The 14,210-nt window shown below is 34.8% G+C and overlaps 1 protein-coding gene and 1 long non-coding RNA gene across 14 annotated transcripts in view; one reads left to right on the top strand and one right to left on the bottom strand.

The window, feature by feature from the left end:
- KIF6 (kinesin family member 6) overlaps window positions 1-14,210 on the bottom strand; it is a 369,244-nt gene that overhangs the window by 61,707 nt on the left and 293,327 nt on the right. The window lies entirely within an intron of this gene.
- The window catches only part of LOC120597708 (uncharacterized), a 61,776-nt gene that overhangs the window by 3,355 nt on the left and 44,211 nt on the right, over window positions 1-14,210 (top strand). The window lies entirely within an intron of this gene.

Here is a 14,210-nt window from a genome sequence, read left to right as displayed (position 1 = left end):
AACTAAGGAAAAACTGTGGTAAAGGCTCCTACTGTGTTGAGTCTGAAATAATTCACCAAGTCTGTAAGCTTAACACACACACAATTGTCTAAGGTACCCTCTCTAGAGAAATTAAAACAAAATTCTGTCTTCTATATGAGATTCATTCAAAAATTATAGATGAAGTATGTTGTTTAATATTCCTTCCTGTCTTCTTTCTTTGGTGGACTCATAGTTTTATTTTTTAATATCATTTTTACTTATTAAATTAACATTCAGTATAATTGACTTGGTTGTGCATGTGTGTGCATGCACATACATGGGGAATTCTATGAGATTTAACAGAGTGTAGATTTGTGTAACCATCATCACAATCAGGATACCCAAAGGTTCTATTACAAACTCCCTCATCTTGTGCTGTTGGAGTCACACACTCCTCCACCCCTGCTCACCAACACTGCAGTTTTTGTCTTTTTCAGAATATAATATAAATGGTATCAGGTTGAGTATGGTTTCATGAGACTGGCTTTTTCCACTCACTACAATGCCTCTGAGGTTTTGTTGTATGCATCAGCAGCTTGTTCTTTTTGTTTTTGAGCAGTAGTCTATTGTATGTATTACAGTCTATCCATTCACTCATTGAAGGACTTTTTTTTTTTTTCATTTTTGGTGATTATGAGAACTGCTATAAACATTTGTGTACAAGTTTTTGTGAGAACATGTTTTTATTTCTCTAGGCTAAATAGCTGGGTTATATGATATATCTATGTTTAACTTTCTCAGAAACTGCAAAGTTGTTTTCTAAGTATCTGCACCATTTTTCATTCTCGCTAGCAATATATAAATTCTAGGTGCCCCACATCCTTGCCAGCACTTGGTATTTTTTTAAATTTGAAGCTACTTTAATTGGGATGCGGTGATAGCTCATCATTGTTTTAATTTACATTTCTCTAATGGCTAATGCTGTTAAATATCTTTGCAGATACTCATTTGCTACTGTACATCCTCTTTGGTGAAGTTTTTGATCACAGACACTTTAGCTACCCACCACCCCATCTTTTGTACTCTCTAACCTGTTCCATTGACTTACATGTCTATCTTTTTTGCCAATATCTACACTGTCCAGCAGCTCATAGTAAATCTTAAAATTGGGTAGTGTGAGTCTCCAATGTTATTCTTCTATAAAATTGTTCTCATTATTCTAATTCCATTGCCTTTCCAAATACATTTTAGAATCACTTTCTCTATAGCAATGAAAATTATGCTGGGATTTTGATCAGAAATCTATTAAATCTAAAGATCATAACATATTTCCTATATCTATATAATTGAACATAGTATGTCAGCATTTCTTTATATCTTTTTTGACTTCTTTCAATAGAGTTTGGTAGTTTTCAGCATGGAAGCCTTCCACAGGTTTTACTTGTTTTATACATTGGTGTTTCTATCTTTTTTAATTACTATAAATTACATATTAATACTTTATATATATGTATGTATACATATATATGCTCTATAACTATATTATACATTTTAGAGTATAAAATAATAAATATTTAGTTTTGGCTGTCAAGTGTTCATTACTAGTATATAGATGTATGATTAATTTTTGTGCGTGAGCCCTGTATCTTGCAACCTTGCTATACTCTTTGATTGCTTCTAGGAGTTCTTTTGTAGATTCTTGGAATTATCTAAGTAGACAAATATGTCATGTATAACTAGAGACAGTTTTATTTTTTCCTTTCAAACTCTATACTTCTTATATATCTTCTTGCTTAATTGCACTAGTTAGAACTTTAAATATTGTGTTAAACAGGAGTGGTGAGAGTTGACAACTTTGTCTTGTTACCGATCTTAGAGAAAAAGCATTAAGTCATTCACCATTAAGTATGATGTTAGCTCTGACTTTTTAATAGATGCCCTTCATTAGGTTAAAAATGTTTCCCTACATTTCTAGTTTGAGAGAGGTTTCATTGTGAATGAAGGTTAAATTTTGTCACATACCTTTCTGTATCAAATGATATGATCATGTGTTTTTTCTTCCTTAGTCTGGTAATATAGTGAATTATATTGATTGAATACTGAGCTAGAATTGTTTTCCTGAGATAAGCCTCACTTAATTGTGGTGTATTCTTCTTTTTACATATTGCTGGATTTAATATACTAGTATTTTAGAATGTATGTTTATGAGATATATTAGTCTACAGTTTTCTTATGATGTCTATTTGGTTTGGGATCAGGATAAACACTGGCTTCATGAAATGTGTTGGGAGTGTTCTCTCTTCTATTTTTTGAAAGAGAAATTGTGTGTAACTGGTGTTATTTTTTAAATGTTTGGTAGAATTCTACAGTGCAACTATTTGGGCCTACAAATTTCTTTTTTGGAAGACCCTTAGCTATTAATTTAATTTCTTCAATAGATACAAAAGTATTTACGTTATCTATTTTTCTTTGAGTGAGTTTTGGTAGTGTGTGCCTTTCAAAACATTTGTTCATTTGATCTAAATTTTTAAATTTATAGCTTGTTTGCAATAATTCCGTATCCTTTCAATGTCTGTAATGATATCCCTCTTTCAGTCTATTATTGTTATTTGCATATTTTCTTTATTTCTTTGTCAATCTGGCTACATGTTTATCAATGTTAATGATCTTTTCAAAGAACCAGTTTTGGTTTCACTTATTTTCTTTATTGCTTTTCTCTTTTTCAATTTCATTGTTTTCTTTGTTCTTATCTTTATTATTTCCTTTTTTTGCTTGTTTTGAAATTATTTTTCCATTTTTTTTCTAGTCTCTTAAGGTGAAAGCTAAGGTTGTTAATTTTAAATCTCTTTTTCCCTCAGTATAAGTGTTTAATACTATAAATTTCCATATAAGTACTACTTCAATTGCAGCCCACAAATTTTGATGTGTTTCATTTTTATCTTCTTCAGTTGAAAATATTCTAATTTTTCTTGAGACATTCTTTTTGACTCATAGGTTATTTGGAAACGTGTTTTGAAATTTTCCATTTTCTTTCTCTTATTGAGTGCTAGTTTAATTCCATTATTGTTAGAAATCATATGTTGGATTATTTCAATTCTTTTAAATTTGTTAGTGTTTATTTTATAATCAGGAATATAGTCTATTTTGGTGAATGCTTCATGTGCACCTGAAAATAATGTATATTCTGCAGTTTTGGGGTAGAGTATTCTATAAAGGTCGATTAGATTTTGGTGGTCGATTGTGCTGTTTACTTTATCCTTGTTAATTTTATAGGTACTCTTCTATTGATTACTTAGAGGGAACTGACGTCTCTAACGATAATTATGAATTTGTGTAATTCTCTTTTCAGTTGTATCAGTTTTTGCTTCACATATTTTGGATTTCTGTTATTAACTACATACACATTTAAGATTTCTAAGACTTCTTGGTGAATCGCCTTTGTTATCATCATGTCGTCTTCCTTTTTATCCTTAGTTATTTCCTTGCTCTGTAGTCTACTTTGTCTGATTCCCTTTGATTAGTATTTGTATGGTATATACTCTTTCATCCTTGCACTTTATCTAGATCATTATATCTAAAGTAAAGTTTTTGTAGACAGCATGTGGTTTGGTCTTTTAATTCATTCTGCCAATCTGTGGCTTTTTTTGTTTTTTTAACTTGCTTCTCTCCCTATGTTCTCTTTTTTCCCCCTGTCTTTATTGAAATATAATAGACAACTAGTTGCTTGTATTTACACTGTATAATTCATGAGTTTTTTTTTCAATTATAGTTGGCATACAACAGCCTCAGCTGTACAGCATATTGATCAGAGATCCACACAACTCACAAAGTGATCACCTCACCAAATCTAGCACCCCTCTTCTCCCCTACATATTCATTCTAACATTATTAACTATCTTCCCCATGCTATACTCTACATTCCCATGTCTACTCTGCAGCCATCCACCTGCACCTATCAATCCCATTGCCCTCTTTCCTCCCTAACCCCCTCTCATCTAGTATCCCTCAAAATATTGTCTATATCTATAAGTTTATTTCTGCTTTTGTTGTTGTTGTTGTTGATTTTATTCTTTAGATTCCACATGTATGTGAAATCATGCAGTATTTGTCTTTCTCTATCTGACCCAATACCCTCTCGGAGAGGGTATTTCAGTGCAATACCCTCTCGGTCCATCAAGGCAATATCTTTTTCCATCTCCTTCCTTTTAGTCTGTGTGTGTCTTCTAATCTGAAGTGAGTCTCTTGTAGGCAACATATGTAGAGATCTTGTTTTCTTATCCATTCAGCCACTCCATCTTTTGGTTGGAGCACTTAATTCTTTTCCATTTTAGGTAATTGTTGATAGGAATGTAGTTATTACCATTCTTTATTCCTGTTTTTGATGCATGTGTTTTCTTCTTAAAGAAGTCCCTCCAACATTTCCTGTAATACTGGCTTGGTGATGATAAATTCCTTTAGCTTATTTTTGTCTGGGAAGCTCTTTATCTACCCTTCAACTCTAAATGATAGCTTTGCTTGATAAAGTATTCTTGGTTGTAGATCCTGGGTCTTCATCCTGTCGAATATTTTTTGCTAAGGCCTTCTGTCCTGAATAATTTCTTCTGAGAAATCAGCTGCCAGTCTTATGGGTGCTCCTTTGTAGGTAACAAACTGCTTTTCTCTTGCCGCTTTTAAGATTCTCTCTTTGCATTTAACCTTTGGCATTTTAATTATGAGGTGTCTTGGTGTGGGCCTCTTTGGGTTCCTGGTTTTTGAGACTCTCTCAGCATCCTGAGGTTTTATGTCTATTTCCTTAACCAGGTTAGATAAGTTTTCCATTTTTATTTCTTCAAATAACTGTTCGACATCTTGCTTTCCTTTGGGTACCCCGATGGCACAGATATTTTTACCTTTAATAGTGTCCCATAGGCTCCTTAAATTATTATTATAGTCCTGGCTTCTTTTTTCTTGCCATTCTGATTGAGTGTCTTTGGCTTTCCCATTCTCTATAATAGGTCATTTGATCGTCTTCTTCATTCACTTTGTTTATTCCATTTAATATACTTGTCATCTCAGATAATGTGTTCTTCATTTCTGACTGGTTCTCTTTTATAATTTCCATTTCCACTTTTATGTTTTTATCTCTTTGTTGAAGTTCTCACTGAATTCATCTACACTTCCCAAAAGTTCATTGAGTATCTTTATAACCAGTGTTTTGAACTCTGCATCTGTTAGATTGCTTGACTCCATTATTCCTGGATCTCTGTTCTGTTCTATTATATGGTTTCTGCTTTTTTGTCTTCCCATTTGGCTGCCTTTCAGTGTCTGTTTCTATGTACTAGGCAAAGCTTCTAAGTTTCCCGGTCTTATTAGCATGGCTTTGTGAAGTAGGTGTCCAGTGGCACAGTCCTGAGAGGAGTTTAGCTGCAGGCCAAATTTAGCCCCATCCTGTGCTCCTCTGGGGCCACCTGTTAAGATTCAGCCAGCAATCCACAGATGCTGTGCTTACAGTCACCTCAAAAGGCCACACCAGAAACTGAGGCCAGCTGCCACCAGTGTGAGTTTGACTCGCCGAGTATACACCTGGATGTGGCTTGGGTGGGGCTGCAAGTTGGAGGAGGCAGAGTTTCAGAGAATCTTCTGGGAGGAGCGACCTCTGTTATTCAGTTTGATGATGTCTGTGCTATGGCAGTGCTGAGACTGGGCACTGGGACGGGGAGGGCTCAATAGGTGTACAATGGATACCACTGGCATTTCTTCCTGGGGGAGAGAGCCTTGCCAAGGCCCTCACTCCAACAACTCAGTGTCCTTGTGTAGCCAAACGGGCACTGGTTCTCAGAGTGAGCAGGTCCTTTACTGCAGAATTCTGCTTGCGGCCACAGAGCCTTTAAGAGGCGTCTGCAGCTGATGCTGCCACAGCCTCAGTCCCACTCAGCTGCTTAGGCCAGGCAGCCTTGCATCCTTGCCCCGTCCTACCTTCTGCCATTGCAGGATGATTTCTTAGATTTCTCCCTAGTTGTATGGCTTGTTCATCTAGATCCCAGGTGATTTTTCCTTGCTGTTTGCTCCTTGTTTCTGTCACAACTTTGATTTGGTTATCAGAGGGATGAACAGAGCCTCTATCATCTATGCCATCCCCCACCCTCTCCCCCAATCTATGGCTTTTAATTGATATATTTAGACTGTTTGTATTTAACATAATTATTAATATGTTTAGATTTAGGTCTATCATTTTCTTATTTGTTTTCTCTCTTTTTTTTTTGGACTATCTTTTTTCTTTTTCTTGCTTTCTTTTAAATTACTTGAGTGTCTTTAGAATTTCAATTTACTGATTAAATTTTTGATTATATTTCTTTGTAGTTTTTAAGTGGTTCCTTTAGGGATTATAAAATATACTTAAATTTTCAAAGTGTACTTAGAGTTACTATTTTACCACTAGGAAACTTACCACCACATAGGTCTCAATCTTCTTATCTTATGTTGTAGTTGTCATATATATTACATGTATATACATCGGAAATCTCATCAGACAATGTTATAATTTTTACTTTCGATAATCATCAATTTAAAAAATAATGTAAGAGAATAATAGACCATTAATTTATTCAGATATATACCATTTTGGTTGAGATCCTTTATTTTTGATGATCTAAGTTTCCTTCTGATAGCATTTACCAGTTATCTGAAGAATTTTCCTTAGCATTTCTTTTAGAGCATGTCTCTGGCAGCTGACCAAAAAGTCTCCTAATTTGCCTTCCTCTGAGAATGTCTTTAGTTCTTCTTCATTCATGAAGGATATTTTTGCTTGATATGGAATTCTGAGTTGATAGTTTTTTACTTTGAGCACTTAAAAAATATTGTTCTACTTCTTTGTGGCCTCCATGGTTTCTGATGTGATATCCACAATCATTTGAATAATTGTTACCCTGGTGACTTTAAAAATTTTTTTCTTTGTCTTAAGTTTTAGCAGTTTTATTATGATATGTCTAGATGTGAATTTCTTGGAATAATCTGCTGTCTTTCATCAATTTAGTAAGTTTTTATCCTTTATTTATTCAGATATTTTTACTGTATCACACTCTTTTGTCCTTCTGGGACTCTGATGAAACAAATGTTAAACTTTTTTTGTTGTTCCACAGGTGCCTGTGGCTCTGTTCATTTTCAAAAAACAGCTTTGAGATTTGATTCATATATTATAAAATTCACCCATTTACATTACACATAGCAATGGTGATTAGTATATTCACAGTGTTGTTACCCATAACCACAATATAACTTTAGAATATTTTTATACCCCTCCCCCCAAAGGAAATCCCATGCCCATTGATAGCTACTCCCCCACTCACACTCCCTAGCTATAGGTAATCACTAATACACTCTGTCTCTACAGATTTGCCTCTTTGGGACATGTTGTATAATATAATCATATGTGGTCTTTTGTGACTAGCATCTCTCACTAAGCATAATGTTTTCCAGGATCATCCATGTTGTAACATGTATCAGTGCTTCATTCCTTTTTGAGGCTGAATAATATTCCATTATATGGATATACCACATCTTATTTATACATTCATCAATTGGTGGACATTTGGGTTACTTCCACATTTTAGTAATTGTGAAGAATGCTGCTATGAACATTCATGTACAGGTTTTTGTGTGAATATATCTTTTCAATTCCTTTGGGTATATACCTTGAATATAATTACTGGGTCATATGGTAACTCTATGTTTAACTTTTAGAGAAACTGTAAGACTATTTTCCAAAGTGACTGCACTATTTTAAATTCATACCAGCAGAGTATGAGAGTTCCAATTCCTCTACATCCTCTCCAACGCTTGAATCTTTGATATAGCCATTGTAGAGGGTGTGAAGTAGTATCTTATTGCGGTTTTAATTTGCTTTTCCCTGAAGAATGAGGTTGAGTATCTTTTCATCTACATATTGATCATTTATATATAACTTTGGAGAAATGTGTATTTAAATCGATTGTCTTTTTAAAAAAACCTGAAGTATAATTGACATATAACATTTTATTAGTTTCAGGTATACAATAACATAATGATCAATATTTGTATGTATTGCAATATGATAACCACAATAAGTGGTTTTCTTAATTTCATTTCAGATTGTTTATTGCAAAGAAATGCAATTGATTTTTTGTATATAATCTTATACCCTGCGATCATGCTGAACTCTATTAGTTCTAATAGTTTTTTTTAAATTGAATTCCTTAGAATTTTCTATATATAAGATCATTTCATCTATGAATAGAGATAATTTTACTTTTTCCTTTCCAATCTAGATAACTTTTAGGCTGTTGATTTTTTAATACTAAGAGAAGGACTTTATATTTATTCTTACTACATTTAATCTTGTTTGTTTTAACCTACAGTTCAGTTCTCTTCATTTGGATAGTCTTCCAAAGCATTTTATTTGCAATTCATTTTTTTTATCCCCAGCAGCTGTCCCAGTGTCTGAAGTTTTACATGTAATAAATATTTACAAAATTAAGATTGTGGTATGAATCTGCAATTTTGGCAAGCATTTCTTTTTTGTGTCTTTCATTGATGTAAATGTCAAATAATTTTGGTGCCATTAAAATGTTTAGGTTCTAGGACATCGACAGTGGTGGCAGTGGCATCTAGAACCTGTCCTTTCACAGTACCAAGAGGCTGTACCAGAAGTAGGAGACAGCAGCCTCAAGAAGCGATGTAGACACCACTGGTGCAAACACTGGCACTGGCCTTGTGGAGGCTAACATCAGAGGATGAAGATAAGGCATCTTCACTTTGCTTGGGTAGCAGATGGCACGAAGGAAGCTAGAGCAGGAGAATTGGAGAAGAGCGGCCACGGTATGAGCTAAGAAACCTTGGTTAAGTGAAAGTGTAAAGTACTCTTTGTGGATTCTTAAAATTAATGAAGGGGATACTCAGAGGCCTGAAGATCCCAGAATAAGAGATAAGAGTGAGAGCCAAATGTGAGTACCATTTCATCTCAGGCTGACGTGATTTGGGAAAACTTGAGCTAGACATGTAAAAATCTCTCTATCACAAATTATTTTTTTTGATTCATCCTTCTCTTCAAAATGCTGGCCCATTTTCCTTCTTTCTCTTAATTTAACCCCCTACACTGCCTGCTCTGCTTCTTCAAATTCCACACAATCCACAACACATCACTTTTGCAGTACCCGCCATCTACTAAGTATAACTAGAGCCTCTCAGATTCCACTCTCATATCCAATCAATTGATATGTTCATTAAAAAATATTTTTTCCTCTTTGTTGTTCAGATTAGATCATTTCTATTCTCTCTTTAAGTTCATTAACTCTTCCTTTTGTCAACTCCATTCTTCTCCTGGGTCCATTTGCTATTTTATTTTTCAATTTTAATTTTCCATTTGGTTCTTTTTTATATTTTTGATATTTTTACCGAGCCTTTCTACCTTTTATTTTGTTTCAAGAGAGTTTTCCTTAATTCTTGAAGTATAGTTTTAAGAGTCAATTTGTGTATGTCTGATAATTCTAATACTGTGTCATGGTGGGGCTGGTATCTATTGATTATCTTTTCCCTTGTGAGTTGACATTTTCTTGATTCTTCTTATACTGAGTAATTTTGGATCACATCCTGAACATTTTCAGGATCTTGTTTAAATCCTAAGAAGACTACCGATTTTCACTTGTTTGTTTGTTTTAGCAGACAATCAATCTTATTAGGCTCAGTTCACAAATTCCAATAAGCCTTCTTTGGGCTGTGGTTCCAATGTCAGCTCTGTTTTCAAAGGATTTGCAGTGCCATGCAAATTTGTCCCACTTGTGTGTCAGCCAGTGGCCAGTATGGGACCTAGGTGTTGGTTTACCTTATAGCAGGGTTGTCAGAACCTTTGGTGTGTGCTTTAGCTCAGCTTGAAAGTCAGCACAGGAGTTTATGTAAACAACTTTATGGAATAATTGTCTTGATTTCCTTCTTTTCTATGCTCTACCTGACACATTATGACTTCCCGAGACCCTACTTCTGGACCCCTCAATCCTGCCATACCATTTCCATAACCATGTCTGTATCTGAGACCAAGTAGTGAGAGAACAGAGAGGAAAAAGCAATGGAAAGTCTTCCCATGCTTTTGGTACCATGGCCCCTTCGGCTGGAATGAAAGAATCTCCTCTATCAGAGTTTTAGACTTCTGTAGGGCTGTTGCTGCTGTCACTGCCATCGGAAGATTTTGGTCTTGCAATTCTAGTCTCTTTTCCTAAGCTTCCTGCTACCATTTATTTTTTGGAGTTCTGAGATAGCTGTTCCATGTGGTCTGTCCACAGTTTATATTTGTCTTCAGTAGGAGAGACAGGATGGAGTATGATTATTCCACTTTGTCCAAAACTCACATTTTTTTTTTAAACAACAGTATGTTCATCTCACTGGCCAGTTGTACAGTTAGGGCTTCAAAGTTGCATTCATAGTATTTGCTTAATTCCTTTTCTCATTACATAGGCAGACCCAATCGCTCTTCTTCATCCAGCTCATTAGTTGATTCTATTTGTATTGTACTTAATTCCTTACCAAAACTCAGACATTTGTGCCTATGTGATCTTATATGTTACCGACCAGGCCAGTTCTCACACACTGAATCTCTCTCCATTACCCCTCCTGCCTGTAGAACAATGTAGATCTGCCTCACATCAAATTCAAACAGGATTCTAATGGCCTGGACTTGGGTGATAATACAATACTTATCATGTTCATATGATGTTTTTTGTCATTCTAAATTTTGTAATTTTAAGCCATTCTCATTAAACTCAGGAACAAGGAAGGAGAGGCTGTTACTGTTGTTAGTTAATAGTGACTCAGAGGCTCTAATGAATGTAATAAGACAAGAAAATAAAAAACTAAGTGTAAATATTGAAAAAATACTTTTCTTTTGTGATGAATATAATCCTATTTCTAGAAAACTCAAGAACCAAGAGCAAGAAAAAGACCACTAAAATTAAAAAAGAATTTAGTAAGATAACTGAGTACAAGAAAAATATTTTTTAAAAAATATTTTTTTCCTATCTCAGGAAATGGAAAAATATTCCATTCACAAAAGCAGCAAAAATTATAACATACTTAGGAAGAAATCCTACTCTTAGGACTCTATTCCAAGGATTGGCAAACTGGGGCTGGCGGGCCATTCTGTCCTGCGGTCTGTTTTTGTACGGCTTTGGACTGTGAGCTAAGAATGGTTTTTACATTTTTATAGGGTTGTAAAAAAAAGAAGAATATGCAACAAAGACCATATGAAACCCACAAAGCTTAAAATATTTACTATCTGGTCCTTTTAGGAAAAATTCCCATTGAAGTAAAAGCATCAGTATATAAAGATATAAATATGTGGGCGTTTACTGCAGCATGTTTTTATGGCAGAAAGGTGGAAATAAAGCAAATACCTGTCAACTGGAAAATGATAGTAAATACTATAATAAGGCTATGCTCTAGAATATTATGTAGCCTTTAAAAAATGAAATATAGACACCCATTTGCTTTTGAACTATATATATATATATATATATATATATATATATATATATATATATATATATATACATATATGTATATTTATGAAATTCTGGATGCAGTGAAAAGCAGGATACAGAGGAATGTACACAATATAATTGTTTTTCTCTCTCTGTTTTAAGACAAGCAACCGAATCCCCCATATAAGTATGTGAATGTTAATATAATTATATTGACATGGAGAAAGAATTTTGAATGTTAGGCTAAGGGACATGAATATTTTTGTTTGGCATTGTGTAGGCCTCAGAGGTTTTTGAGTGGGAGTGAGGAAGAGAGAGATCAACTGGAGCTGTGGCTTGGGGATATTAATCTTTATAATGCAGTCTTTACTATTTATTAAATTCTAATTTAAAGGTTGCCAACTTCCTACTGGCAGACTACTGCCAATCTGCTGTTTTCCTCACCATTAAACCCTTCTAGTCAATGGATTTCTCTTGGATTCAGCATCCTTCGATTTTCCTTTAGCATTTGAACAGCTTTGTGGCTCTGGCAGCTATTTGAATTAATGCTGACTCTGAATGAACTCCTTCCTCTTCAAGCCATCCTCTTCCTCCAGTAATAGCAGCAGAAAGTTATTGCCACTATTGTCATATTGAGACTGCCTATGGAGTCACCATCACACCCTGGTTAGTGGCTGTTTGGCCAAAGGCTTCCCCAATTCAGCAATTCCAGTCTGTGGATAGGATGTCTGACCTCCCAGGTGTTAGACCCTTTTTTGCATGTAATGTTACCTCTGTTCGGAGAGTCAACAAAGGTTTTGTTCTAGTCATCTCACTGGGGGTGAGGAGAAGCCAACTCTTCATGACACCTCTCCATGACATATGTTTTCATTCTTACAAGACCGTAGTGTGGTATTTACTTCTGCAGGAATACATCGTTTCATAACCCTCAAACATCAACCTGGTTTTGCTTTAGGTTATTGGTGCAGACATTTAATAAACTTTATGTCTTTGATGTTCCTTGTCTATTAAGTTTACTTGGTACATTACCCATTTCTGTAGTCATTCCTTAATTACTTGCTTTTGTCTTCCGACAAAAGGGAGCACCCAAAAGAACCCTAGTATTTGCTAATGAATTGCTAGGTACTGCAACTTTCCAGTTATTGATTAGGGGGTTTTCTAGACTTCAACATCATCTCAATATGTGCTAATAAGTTGTTTTCCAAAACACAATTAAATTTTAAAAATATTCTGGCATCAGTAAAGATGTCTTCAATAAAGATTCAATTAATAAAATCAGTCTTTACCTCTTACAAAGCTTACATTTTCAGCAATAAAATCATTAGACTTGTGGTCTGGTAAAAGGTTTAACCATCTGAATGCAGAAGTCATTTATTCAGGTAGTGGTTAATGGCTACAAGACAATTGATCTGTAATTACCATGTCCAGTTTTGACCCATATAGGTTTTAGTGAGATCTATGCAGTGTGACCAAGGTTACCTTGGATATCTTCCTTGGGACAGTGCTATGGTGAGGAAGGCTCGATAACACTCAATTAACAATTTCAAAAAAAGAAGAGCAGACAAACCAGTCTTACCTAAGGTAATTTTTAAAAATTAGAGGAAAGCAACTGTCCTAGGGTCTCCCAAAAATTTTAAGAGAAAATTAAAGCAAGTGACAGATTGGAAGATAAAATTTGCTACACAGTCCATAGACAAAGACCCAATATCCAGATAACACAAGGAGCTCCTACAAATCAAAAAGAGAAATTCAACCAACCAGTGGGCAAAGTATATGAGACACTCAATTCTACCAGCTGTCAGGGATATGCAAATTAGGATAATAATAAAATACCATTTTTGTGCTCTTCAACTGGCAAAACTTAAATAACTGATATCATGTATAAGCAAGGATGCAGGGGAATGGAAACTGTCATACACTGATGGGAATATAAACTAATGAAACATTTTGGGAAGACAACTGGAGAGTACACATAAAAATTAAAAATATACATTCACTGTCGTTCTCCCTAGTTCTACTTCTAGGTATCTATCTCAAAGAAACACTCATATTTATATACAAAAATGCGTGCATTGTTTATAATAGAGAAAAATTGGAGAAAAAAGAAAATGTCAGTTACAAGGGAGTAATTAAATAGATCATGGTTTATTCATTCTTAAAAATAGCTCCATTCAAAATGGTGAGCAATAGACCCATATTCCCTGTTAAATGAGCAAAGCAAAGTGTAGATTAACATGTACATTATGATCTCATTTATGCAACAAAACAAAGTGTTTTTCTACATATTTGATGCCTGTCTATCATCTATCTATGTATCTATCTACGTATCATCTATCATCTCTCTCTCTCTCTCATTCTCTCTCTCTCTCTCTCTCTCTCTCTCTCTCTCTCTCTCTCTCTCTCTCTCCCCCCTTATCATCATCATCTATCATCTATTTATCATCGACATCTATCTATAAATGCACAGAAGGGGATGGAAGGACATGCATCATATTTTTGAAAGTGGTTATTCCTCTCTGGTTGGTATTGGGGGAGAAGAAATGAAAAGAGCCTCTTACATTCTGTTATTTATATTGATGTAGTGTTTGAACATTCTGTAGCAAAATGTACTCATGAGTTATTCGAGCAATTAAAAGGGTACAAAAAACTAACTGTCCAATAAATCTATAACTTTCCAAACTCCAGGTCAGAGGTGAGACCCTAGGAAGGCAGGTTTGCCCTTCCTTGACTGACTTAGCCTTTCTCCACCTCCCACCAAGCTCTCTG

This window comes from Pteropus medius, unplaced genomic scaffold, assembly GCF_902729225.1.
Source record: "Pteropus medius unplaced genomic scaffold, Ma_sr-lr_union100, whole genome shotgun sequence".
Taxonomy (NCBI): Eukaryota; Metazoa; Chordata; class Mammalia; order Chiroptera; family Pteropodidae; genus Pteropus; species Pteropus medius.
The sequence above is the reverse complement of the archived record's forward strand: the minus strand, read 5'-3'. Positions and strand labels throughout refer to the sequence as shown.